The following is a 10000-nucleotide window of genomic DNA, read 5'->3' as shown; positions in this document are numbered from 1 at the left end:
TGATTGCCTGCTCCATCCTTATATTCCTGCCGCTAATCTTAATAATCGGTGGCCTCTCCGCGTCCAGCTTACCTTTGACGAGCAGCATCTCCGTTTTCTGTGCCGATAACGTTAGCTTCTTCCTGGTGCACCAGGTAGAGACTCGGGTAACTACCTCCTGTCCTTTTTCCTGGAGCTCGTTCCTCGTGTTGCCGGCAATTAGAATCACGATGTCGTCCGCGTACGCGATGGGTTCGCACCCAGTCGCGTTTTCCGCTAGCTCAGCCAGCAGGTCATCAAATACGAGATTCCAGAAACTTGGTCCCAGTACCGATCCCTGCGGGCATCCTTTCGTGACGGGCTTGCTCACTGCTTCGTTTTTCCCAGCAATCTGTACGGTTCTTTCGGAGAAGTAGCTCCTTGTTAACCGGTACAGGTTGTCGGGGCATTCTCTTCTTTTGAGCTCGTGCAGCACGTTCGGCCACCAGACGTTGTCGAAGGCTCCTGATATATCGAGTGCTATTGCGAGGACGTACCTCTTCTCGCTCATTTGCTCGATTTTCTCGCGGAGCTTGATGATCGCGTCCACCGTCGATCTTCCGGGGCGAAAGCCATATTGTCTGTCGGAGGAGAGCGCGTGGTCGTGGAAGATAGGTGCCATCCTGGTGGCCATTAGCCTTTCTAGCAGCTTGCCTATCATGGAGAGCAGACAGATTGGCCTGTAGGATTTCGGATTGCTTCTGTCCCGATCCGGTCCCTTGGGGATGGTGATAACATTTGCGACCTTCCACCGTTTGGGGAATATTCCCCAGGCGAGGCAGCCGTTCATGAGCCTTAGGAGCTCCTGGTGTATTCTTCCCCAGGCCCGTTGGATTATTTCGACCTCAATCAGGTCGGGGCCTGGGCACTTCCCCTTCCTCAGCCGTTTCACGGCGTCACTGAGTTCCTCGAAGCTGAATTCAGGGGTGTCTTCTACGTTGGGGGGGTTTGTCGAGTTCCGCCTTATCTCCTTCTGCTCCTCCGTTTCGGTGTCTTCCTCGTCGTCGGGTAGAAGTGCGGACAACATCGCTGCCGCGGTCGTTCGCCAGTTGGAGGTATATCCGAGCGGCGTCTTCAGCGTCGATGTTGTTTCCTCTCCTCTGAGTTTCCTTGCGACTGTTTTGTAAGCGATGCCCCAAGGTTCCCTGTTACCCTCTTTGGTGACGAAGTCCTGCCAGCTCTGGATTTTTGCTCTTGCCAGCATCCTCTTATACTCCTTTCGTGTTGACCTATACCGCAGCTTCTCCTGCTCCCTCGTTGCGGGGTCCCTGGCCCCCTGATACCTTCTTCTCGCCTGGTAGGTGTTTCTCTTTGCTCTGGTGAGCTCGGGCGTCCACCAGGGTACTGACCTGTAGTACCATTTCTTCTTTGGGATGGCGGTGTCGCAGGCACCTATCAGGGTTGCCTGGAGTTGCCCGGCCATTCTTTCGACGTCCTCTGCCTGCTGGAGGGTTGTTTCTTTGAGTGCCTCCATTTTCTCTGTGAGGACACTCTGAAATACCTCCCAGTTGGCTTTTCGCGTGTTATAGCGTCTTTCCTGAAGCTGCGGTGTGGTGCTTCTCGTCCCGAAGTCGAGGAGCGTCTCCAGTATCCGGTGGTCACTGGAGGTACCATCTTCGCGTATCCTCCAGCCCTTTACGAGGAGTATTGCCTCTGGGCTCGCCATCGTCACGTCTATGTTTGATCGCCCTCGAGTTGTTTCAAACGTGTGGGGTTGTCCTGGTTGATTCAGGACATGGAGACCGTACTGCGCTATGACTGCCTCTAGGGCCTCGCCTCTGTCGTCGGTGCTCCTGCTGCACCACAGCGGTGATTTTGCGTTCGCATCCAGGCCGATGATGATCCTCTTGCCTCTGAGACACCGTAGTACCTTCTCCAACTGTTGCACGCCGACCTCGATGTTTCCTGTCGGCGGAAAGTACAGGCTTGCCACGTACACCTCTGTTTCCCCGTCGCTTATCTGCACGCAGGAACAGTGTGTTGTGCAGAGTTCGGCGACCTCGAGGGGCGTTAGGGTCTCTGATTTTATCCCTACGGCCGCCATTGGCGGGTTGTGCTTCGACCCTCTGCAGGCGATCGCGACTCCTGTGCCGAATCCGGGTATTTTCCCATCGACGCTGTATGGTTCTTGCATTAATATTATGTCATCCCCATCGGCGTCCATTTGCGTCCGGATCTCATAAGGAGTTGTTTTGGATCGCTGCATGTTGTGCTGCAGGATCCTTATTTCCCTTTTCCTCCCAAGTCCTCTTCTGTCCCTGCGTTGCTCTTTATACATATTGCGTCCTTGCTATTATTGCTTCCAAGGCTTTCGTATACATTGGGCATTTCGCGTTGGAAGCTGCGTGGTCTCCCTTCCTCCCTGCTCTCTTGCAGTTTACGCAGGTGGCGTGCCCATCCTTATCTTTGCACTCTTTAGTGCTGTGCCCACTTTCTGCACAGTGCGCGCAGATTTCGTAGTTAACGCGGCAATATTTTGCCACGTGTCCGTATCCTTGACACTTGTAGCAGCGACTAATTGCTATGTAATCTTTAACTTTGCAGGCATTCCATGAGAGGAAGATCTTACCTTTCAATAGTTTCTCCCTTACCTGGGGGGGCACTTCGATGACCCAGTTCGTCTCCTCTTGATCCTTTCTGCCGGTCCTGAAGCAGAACTTGATGGCTGCAACGTCGTCCTCATTTAGTCTTTCTTGGTTCTGCTTCCTCATGCAGGCCAGGATCTCCTTCTCTGGAATGTCCCTCGGGACGTCGTAGATGATCATCCTGGGGGGTCTCCGCTGCGGCGTGCTAGCTTTTAGTCCAGCCTCCTTTAGTTTCGAGTTCTCGGTGAACTCTTTTAGGCTCTCCGGCTTCGTCGTCTCAACGGCTAGGCCGTTTCCCTTTATTTTCCGGACGGCCGTAACTTGGATTCCTCTCTTGCGGGGATTCACTAGGGTGAACACCGCGTCAAGTGCTTCTTCGCTCGTTTGAATCTCGCCACCTTCTCTTTCCGGTCGAATTATGACCACATTTTTGGGCGGCTTGACCGCCGTCTGCTCGACCTTGTTGCTCGTTATCTTTACTTTTTCGGCGTATGTCGGCTCCCTCTGTTCCTGCTGCGTCGTTCTCAAGACGGCTGTTTCTAGCCGCCTGGTTGCTTTGTTGACGGCGTTCATTATCGCCGTTTCCTTGTTCTTCTCATCTCCGGCACTCTGCTCTAGCCTGCCTGTCAGGTAGCTATTATGGAGCAGTAGCTCGTCAACAATGCCCCTCATTTCTTTGAAGTGCCGTAGGATTACTGCGGCGTGTTCCTTGTTTATTTTCCTGGCCGAGTCTAAGCAGAACGCCGTGACCTTCCTCTCTATGTCACTGGCCTGTGCCTTTATATCGGGCACTTGCCGCTTATCCTCCCCGGCCAATCTCTCCTCATCTCTGGGGGGGTTGTTTCTCCCCAGGCCTGCTCTCATCGTCTTCTCTGGTATCCTCGGGCTTGGAGTGGCCTCGTTCTTTTCCATCTGTTTCCTCAGGGGTTGGAGGACCACTCTGGCCTCTGCGCCTGGCGACGAGTGCCCTAGCGTCGGCATCACCGGCTCCTTGCCGCTTCTTGCGGCTGCCGCTGCGGCTGTTCGCTTCCCGGTGGCTATGTCCAGCGGCGTATTGAATCCCCCTCGCGGACTTTCAGTTGGCGCTTTGTTCCCGCGAGCACTCCCGCGCTGAGTCCGGGCGGCGTGCTCTTCACAGTTCAAAACCCCTGGGTTTGAATTTGAATTTGAATTTGCCGCCTAGCAGCGTGCTCTTGGTTCCCAAGATGCCCGGGCGGCGGCGCTTCGGTCGCTCGACCCAAGATGGCTGCCGCGCGTCCGCTAACCTATCCTCCCGCACGTGGCACTTTGTTTTGCTTTTCTCGCGCTTATTGCGGCAATTTCCACTAAACTTTCGGTGTGCACTATGTTTTTAGCACTCGCACTATCTATTATTTTAGTTTTCGTGCCCGAGATCTTCGATTTTCGCGTTTTTGTCCGCCACGTGGCCTAACCTCACTTCGCGCACGCGGCACTTTCTTTTGTTTTTCCGCGCTTATTGCGGCAATTTTCACTAAACTTTCGGTGTGCACTATGTTTTTTAGCACTCGCACTACCTATTATTTTAGTTCCGTGCCCGAGATCTTCGATTTACGCGTTTTTGTCCGCCACGTGGCCTAACCTCGCTTCGCACACGCGGCACTTTCTTTGCTTTTTCCGCGCTTATTGCGGAAATCTCCACTAATATTTTTGCATGCACTTTATTTTAAGCACTAACTCTGCCTATTAAATTATTTTTCGCTCCCGAGATCTTTGATTTTTCGGTTTTTCCTATCCGTCGCGTCAGCTAACCTCACTTTTCGCACGTGGCGATTTACATTAGCTTTTTTCGCTCTGAATTCGGCGATCTCCACGATTCTTTTTAACTACACGTTTTCCTCGGCACTCCCACTTTGCTTTAAATTAATTTTTACGCCCGAACTTTTTAATTTGCCCGGTTTTTTCGTTTATAGACTGCGGAGCGACGTGCACGCGTCCGTCCCACTTGCCGCCATCTTGGAAACAGTAGATAGGGACAAGTAGTATTGAGCGATTAGGGGCTCGACCGTTGGGCCGGCCACGCCATTCCCGGAGTATAGCACTCATACTGGCTTCGCTAGATGTTATTTATATCCTACTTTCTGACGTCCAATGCCCGGGGAACGGCGCGCATAGGTGGTCGGCGCGCGACTTGGAAAAACCCTGCCCTCTCCTTTCGGGTCAGTGGGCAAGTTGAACCTACCCTTTCGGGCGGCAGCTCGCTTAGCCGGCGCCGCGCGATGCGCGCATCGCGCAGCACCGTTACCAGCGGGGGCCACGGGGAGGCGGAGCTGCCAGCATATAGCTCGGTCCCAGCAGGTTGGCTTTGCAGCCGATTGTCCCTGCACCGTCACGGCACTCATTTGCATGAGCGTCGCCTGCGCTGACGGTCGCAGGTCTTATCTCCGGCTCGTGTTGGTTTTCTTGTCCTCTTATCCTTAGTTCTCTTCCTGTTCCCAGTGTTTTGTGTATTGTCCTGTCATGGGTCCTGTGTTTTCGTGCGTGTATCCCTTCTTCGCTGTTTTATCTTCTTCTTCTTCGTCTCCTTCCTGCTCCTCTACTATTGGGTGTCGCCGTCTTCTTCTTCGGAGAGTCCCTCTTCGTTGGTTTCTTCCTCTTGTTCCCGTCGTTGTACGGGCACGCACTGGGCCAGTCTTGGACTATGCCTTAGAGGCCGGCCTGCCTGCCCCTCCAGTTGCGTCGATCCTCTTCCTGGCAGTCGCCCTGGCTGCGTTGCGCCTCCCATTTCTCGTAGGGCGTTCCTTCTCTTCTCCTCCTTCGCTTGGAGTACTTTCCTTGCAAACTGACAGAAGTGGGGGTATACGTCTTTTGTTACGTACTCCCGCTTTTCTTCCGGCCAGCGCAGATCGAGTTCTCCCAGTGCATTTCGGAATTCCTGCCTTTCTTCATCGAAGATTGGACAGTCTTCTAAGATGTGATGGGCGGTTTCTATTTCGCCGCATTCACATGTGTCCAATTCGCTGAGGTTGAATGACTTGAGCTTGCCATTGAAATCCCCGTGGCCGCTAATGAACTGTGTCGTGTAGTGGTCGGGTCTCACCCAGCGGTTCTCAAGTCTGTCCTTGATGCTAGAAAAGTAGTCGAAGGTCGTCCTGCCCTTTGGCGTTGTATGCCAGCGCTCTTGCCACTTATCTAACGCCTCGCCGACAATGGATTTCTCGTCGGGCGCTTCGTCGCGCCTCCTCTTCTTATTGTGGAGTCTTGCCCTGATTTCGACTAGGAGGTCAATAGGAATGACTCCGGCGATAACCTGCAGTGCCTCGGTTGACGTGGTTCTATAGGCCTTGGTCACTCGGAGGAGTGCCATCCTCTGTGACCTTATCAGCTTGCTCCTCGCTTTCCCTTTCAGTAGGTCGCTCCAGCCGGCTGCGGCGTATGTGGTTATCGGCCCGTACAGCCCTCTGTACAGAGTACGCATGGCCGCGTGTCCGAGTCCCCATTTCGCCTTGGCCACCCTCGCGAGGCTGTTGAAGAGTTTTTGACACTTACCTGTTATTGCCTCCACGTGCTTGTTGACTTTTAGCCCTCCTTCGAGGTGCACTCCAAGGTATTTGATTGCCTGCTCCATCCTTATATTCCTGCCGCTAATCTTAATAATCGGTGGCCTCTCCGCGTCCAGCTTACCTTTGACGAGCAGCATCTCCGTTTTCTGTGCCGATAACGTTAGCTTCTTCCTGGTGCACCAGGTAGAGACTCGGGTAACTACCTCCTGTCCCTTTCCCTGGAGCTCGTTCCTCGTGTTGCCGGCAATTAGAATCACGATGTCGTCCGCGTACGCGATGGGTTCGCACCCCGTCGCGTTTTCCGCTAGCTCAGCCAGCAGGTCATCAAATACGAGATTCCAGAAACTTGGTCCCAGTACCGATCCCTGCGGGCATCCTTTCGTGACGGGCTTGCTCACTGCTTCGTTTTTCCCAGCAATCTGTACGGTTCTTTCGGAGAAGTAGCTCCTTGTTAACCGGTACAGGTTGTCGGGGCATTCTCTTCTTTTGAGCTCGTGCAGCACGTTCGGCCACCAGACGTTGTCGAAGGCTCCTGATATATCGAGTGCTATTGCGAGGACGTACCTCTTCTCGCTCATTTGCTCGATTTTCTCGCGGAGCTTGATGATCGCGTCCACCGTCGATCTTCCGGGGCGAAAGCCATATTGTCTGTCGGAGGAGAGCGCGTGGTCGTGGAAGATAGGTGCCATCCTGGTGGCCATTAGCCTTTCTAGCAGCTTGCCTATCATGGAGAGCAGACAGATTGGCCTGTAGGATTTCGGATTGCTTCTGTCCCGATCCGGTCCCTTGGGGATGGTGATAACATTTGCGACCTTCCACCGTTTGGGGAATATTCCCCAGGCGAGGCAGCCGTTCATGAGCCTTAGGAGCTCCTGGTGTATTCTTCCCCAGGCCCGTTGGATTATTTCGACCTCAATCAGGTCGGGGCCTGGGCACTTCCCCTTCCTCAGCCGTTTCACGGCGTCACTGAGTTCCTCGAGGCTGAATTCAGGGGTGTCTTCTACGTTGGGGGGGTTTGTCGAGTTCCGCCTTATTTCCTTCTGCTCCTCCGTTTCGGCGTCTTCCTCGTCGTCGGGTAGAAGTGCGGACAACATCGCTGCCGCGGTCGTTCGCCAGTTGGAGGTATATCCGAGCGGCGTCTTCAGCGTCGATGTTGTTTCCTCTCCTCTGAGTTTCCTTGCGACTGTTTTGTAAGCGATGCCCCAAGGTTCCCTGTTACCCTCTTTGGTGACGAAGTCCTGCCAGCTCTGGATTTTTGCTCTTGCCAGCATCCTCTTATACTCCTTTTGCGTTGACCTGTACCGCAGCTTCTCCTGCTCCCTCGTAGCGGGGTCCCTGGCCCCCTGATACCTTCTTCTCGCCTGGTAGGTGTTTCTCTTTGCTCTGGTGAGCTCGGGCGTCCACCAGGGTACTGACCTGTAGTACCATTTCTTCTTTGGGATGGCGGTGTCGCAGGCACCTATCAGGGTTGCCTGGAGTTGCCCGGCCATTCTTTCGACGTCCTCTGCCTGCTGGAGGGTTGTTTCTTTGAGTGCCTCCATTTTCTCTGTGAGGGCACTCTGAAATAGCTCCCAGTTGGCTTTCGCGTGTTATAGCGTCTTTCCTGAAGCTGCGGTGTGGTGCTTCTCGTCCCGAAGTCGAGGAGCGTCTCCAGTATCCGGTGGTCACTGGAGGTACCATCTTCGCGTATCCTCCAGCCCTTTACAAGGAGTATTGCCTCTGGGCTCGCCATCGTCACGTCTATGTTTGATCGCCCTCGAGTTGTTTCAAACGTGTGGGGTTGTCCTGGTTGATTCAGGACATGGAGACCGTACTGCGCTATGACTGCCTCTAGGGCCTCGCCTCTGTCGTCGGTGCTCCTGCTGCACCACAGCGGTGATTTTGCGTTCGCATCCAGGCCGATGATGATCCTCTTGCCTCTGAGACACCGTAGTACCTTCTCCAACTGTTGCACGCCGACCTCGATGTTTCCTGTCGGCGGAAAGTACAGGCTTGCCGCGTACACCTCTGTTTCCCCGTCGCTTATCTGCACGCAGGAACAGTGTGTTGTGCAGAGTTCGGCGACCTCGAGGGGCGTTAGGGTCTCTGATTTTATCCCTACGGCCGCCATTGGCGGGTTGTGCTTCGACCCTCTGCAGGCGATCGCGACTCCTGTGCCGAATCCGGGTATTTTCCCATCGACGCTGTATGGTTCTTGCATTAATATTATGTCATCCCCATCGGCGTCCATTTGCGTCCGGATCTCATAAGGAGTTGTTTTGGATCGCTGCATGTTGTGCTGCAGGATCCTTATTTCCCTTTTCCTCCCAAGTCCTCTTCTGTCCCTGCGTTGCTCTTTATACATATTGCGTCCTTGCTATTATTGCTTCCAAGGCTTTCGTATACATTGGGCATTTCGCGTTGGAAGCTGCGTGGTCGCCCTTCCTCCCTGCTCTCTTGCAGTTTACGCAGGTGGCGTGCCCATCCTTATCTTTGCACTCTTTAGTGCTGTGCCCACTTTCTGCACAGTGCGCGCAGATTTCGTAGTTAACGCGGCAATATTTTGCCACGTGTCCGTATCCTTGACACTTGTAGCAGCGACTAATTGCTATGTAATCTTTAACTTTGCAGGCATTCCATGAGAGGAAGATCTTACCTTTCAATAGTTTCTCCCTTACCTGGGGGGGCACTTCGATGACCCAGTTCGTCTCCTCTTGATCCTTTCTGCCGGTCCTGAAGCAGAACTTGATGGCTGCAACGTCGTCCTCATTTAGTCTTTCTTGGTTCTGCTTCCTCATGCAGGCCAGGATCTCCTTCTCTGGAATGTCCCTCGGGACGTCGTAGATGATCATCCTGGGGGGTCTCCGCTGCGGCGTGCTAGCTTTTAGTCCAGCCTCCTTTAGTTTCGAGTTCTCGGTGAACTCTTTTAGGCTCTCCGGCTTCGTCGTCTCAACGGCTAGGCCGTTTCCCTTTATTTTCCGGACGGCCGTAACTTGGATTCCTCTCTTGCGGGGATTCACTAGGGTGAACACCGCGTCAAGTGCTTCTTCGCTCGTTTGAATCTCGCCACCTTCTCTTTCCGGTCGAATTATGACCACATTTTTGGGCGGCTTGACCGCCGTCTGCTCGACCTTGTTGCTCGTTATCTTTACTTTTTCGGCGTATGTCGGCTCCCTCTGTTCCTGCTGCGTCGTTCTCAAGACGGCTGTTTCTAGCCGCCTGGTTGCTTTGTTGACGGCGTTCATTATCGCCGTTTCCTTGTTCTTCTCATCTCCGGCACTCTGCTCTAGCCTGCCTGTCAGGTAGCTATTATGGAGCAGTAGCTCGTCAACAATGCCCCTCATTTCTTTGAAGTGCCGTAGGATTACTGCGGCGTGTTCCTTGTTTATTTTCCTGGCCGAGTCTAAGCAGAACGCCGTGACCTTCCTCTCTATGTCACTGGCCTGTGCCTTTATATCGGGCACTTGCCGCTTATCCTCCCCGGCCAATCTCTCCTCATCTCTGGGGGGGTTGTTTCTCCCCAGGCCTGCTCTCATCGTCTTCTCTGGTATCCTCGGGCTTGGAGTGGCCTCGTTCTTTTCCATCTGTTTCCTCAGGGGTTGGAGGACCACTCTGGCCTCTGCGCCTGGCGACGAGTGCCCTAGCGTCGGCATCACCGGCTCCTTGCCGCTTCTTGCGGCTGCCGCTGCGGCTGTTCGCTTCCCGGTGGCTATGTCCAGCGGCGTATTGAATCCCCCTCGCGGACTTTCAGTTGGCGCTTTGTTCCCGCGAGCACTCCCGCGCTGAGTCCGGGCGGCGTGCTCTTCACAGTTCAAAACCCCTGGGTTTGAATTTGAATTTGAATTTGCCGCCTAGCAGCGTGCTCTTGGTTCCCAAGATGCCCGGGCGGCGGCGCTT

Source organism: Bombus affinis, unplaced genomic scaffold (assembly GCF_024516045.1).
Source record: "Bombus affinis isolate iyBomAffi1 unplaced genomic scaffold, iyBomAffi1.2 ctg00000209.1, whole genome shotgun sequence".
NCBI classification, from domain to species: Eukaryota; Metazoa; Arthropoda; class Insecta; order Hymenoptera; family Apidae; genus Bombus; species Bombus affinis.
The sequence above is the reverse complement of the archived record's forward strand: the minus strand, read 5'-3'. Positions refer to the sequence as shown.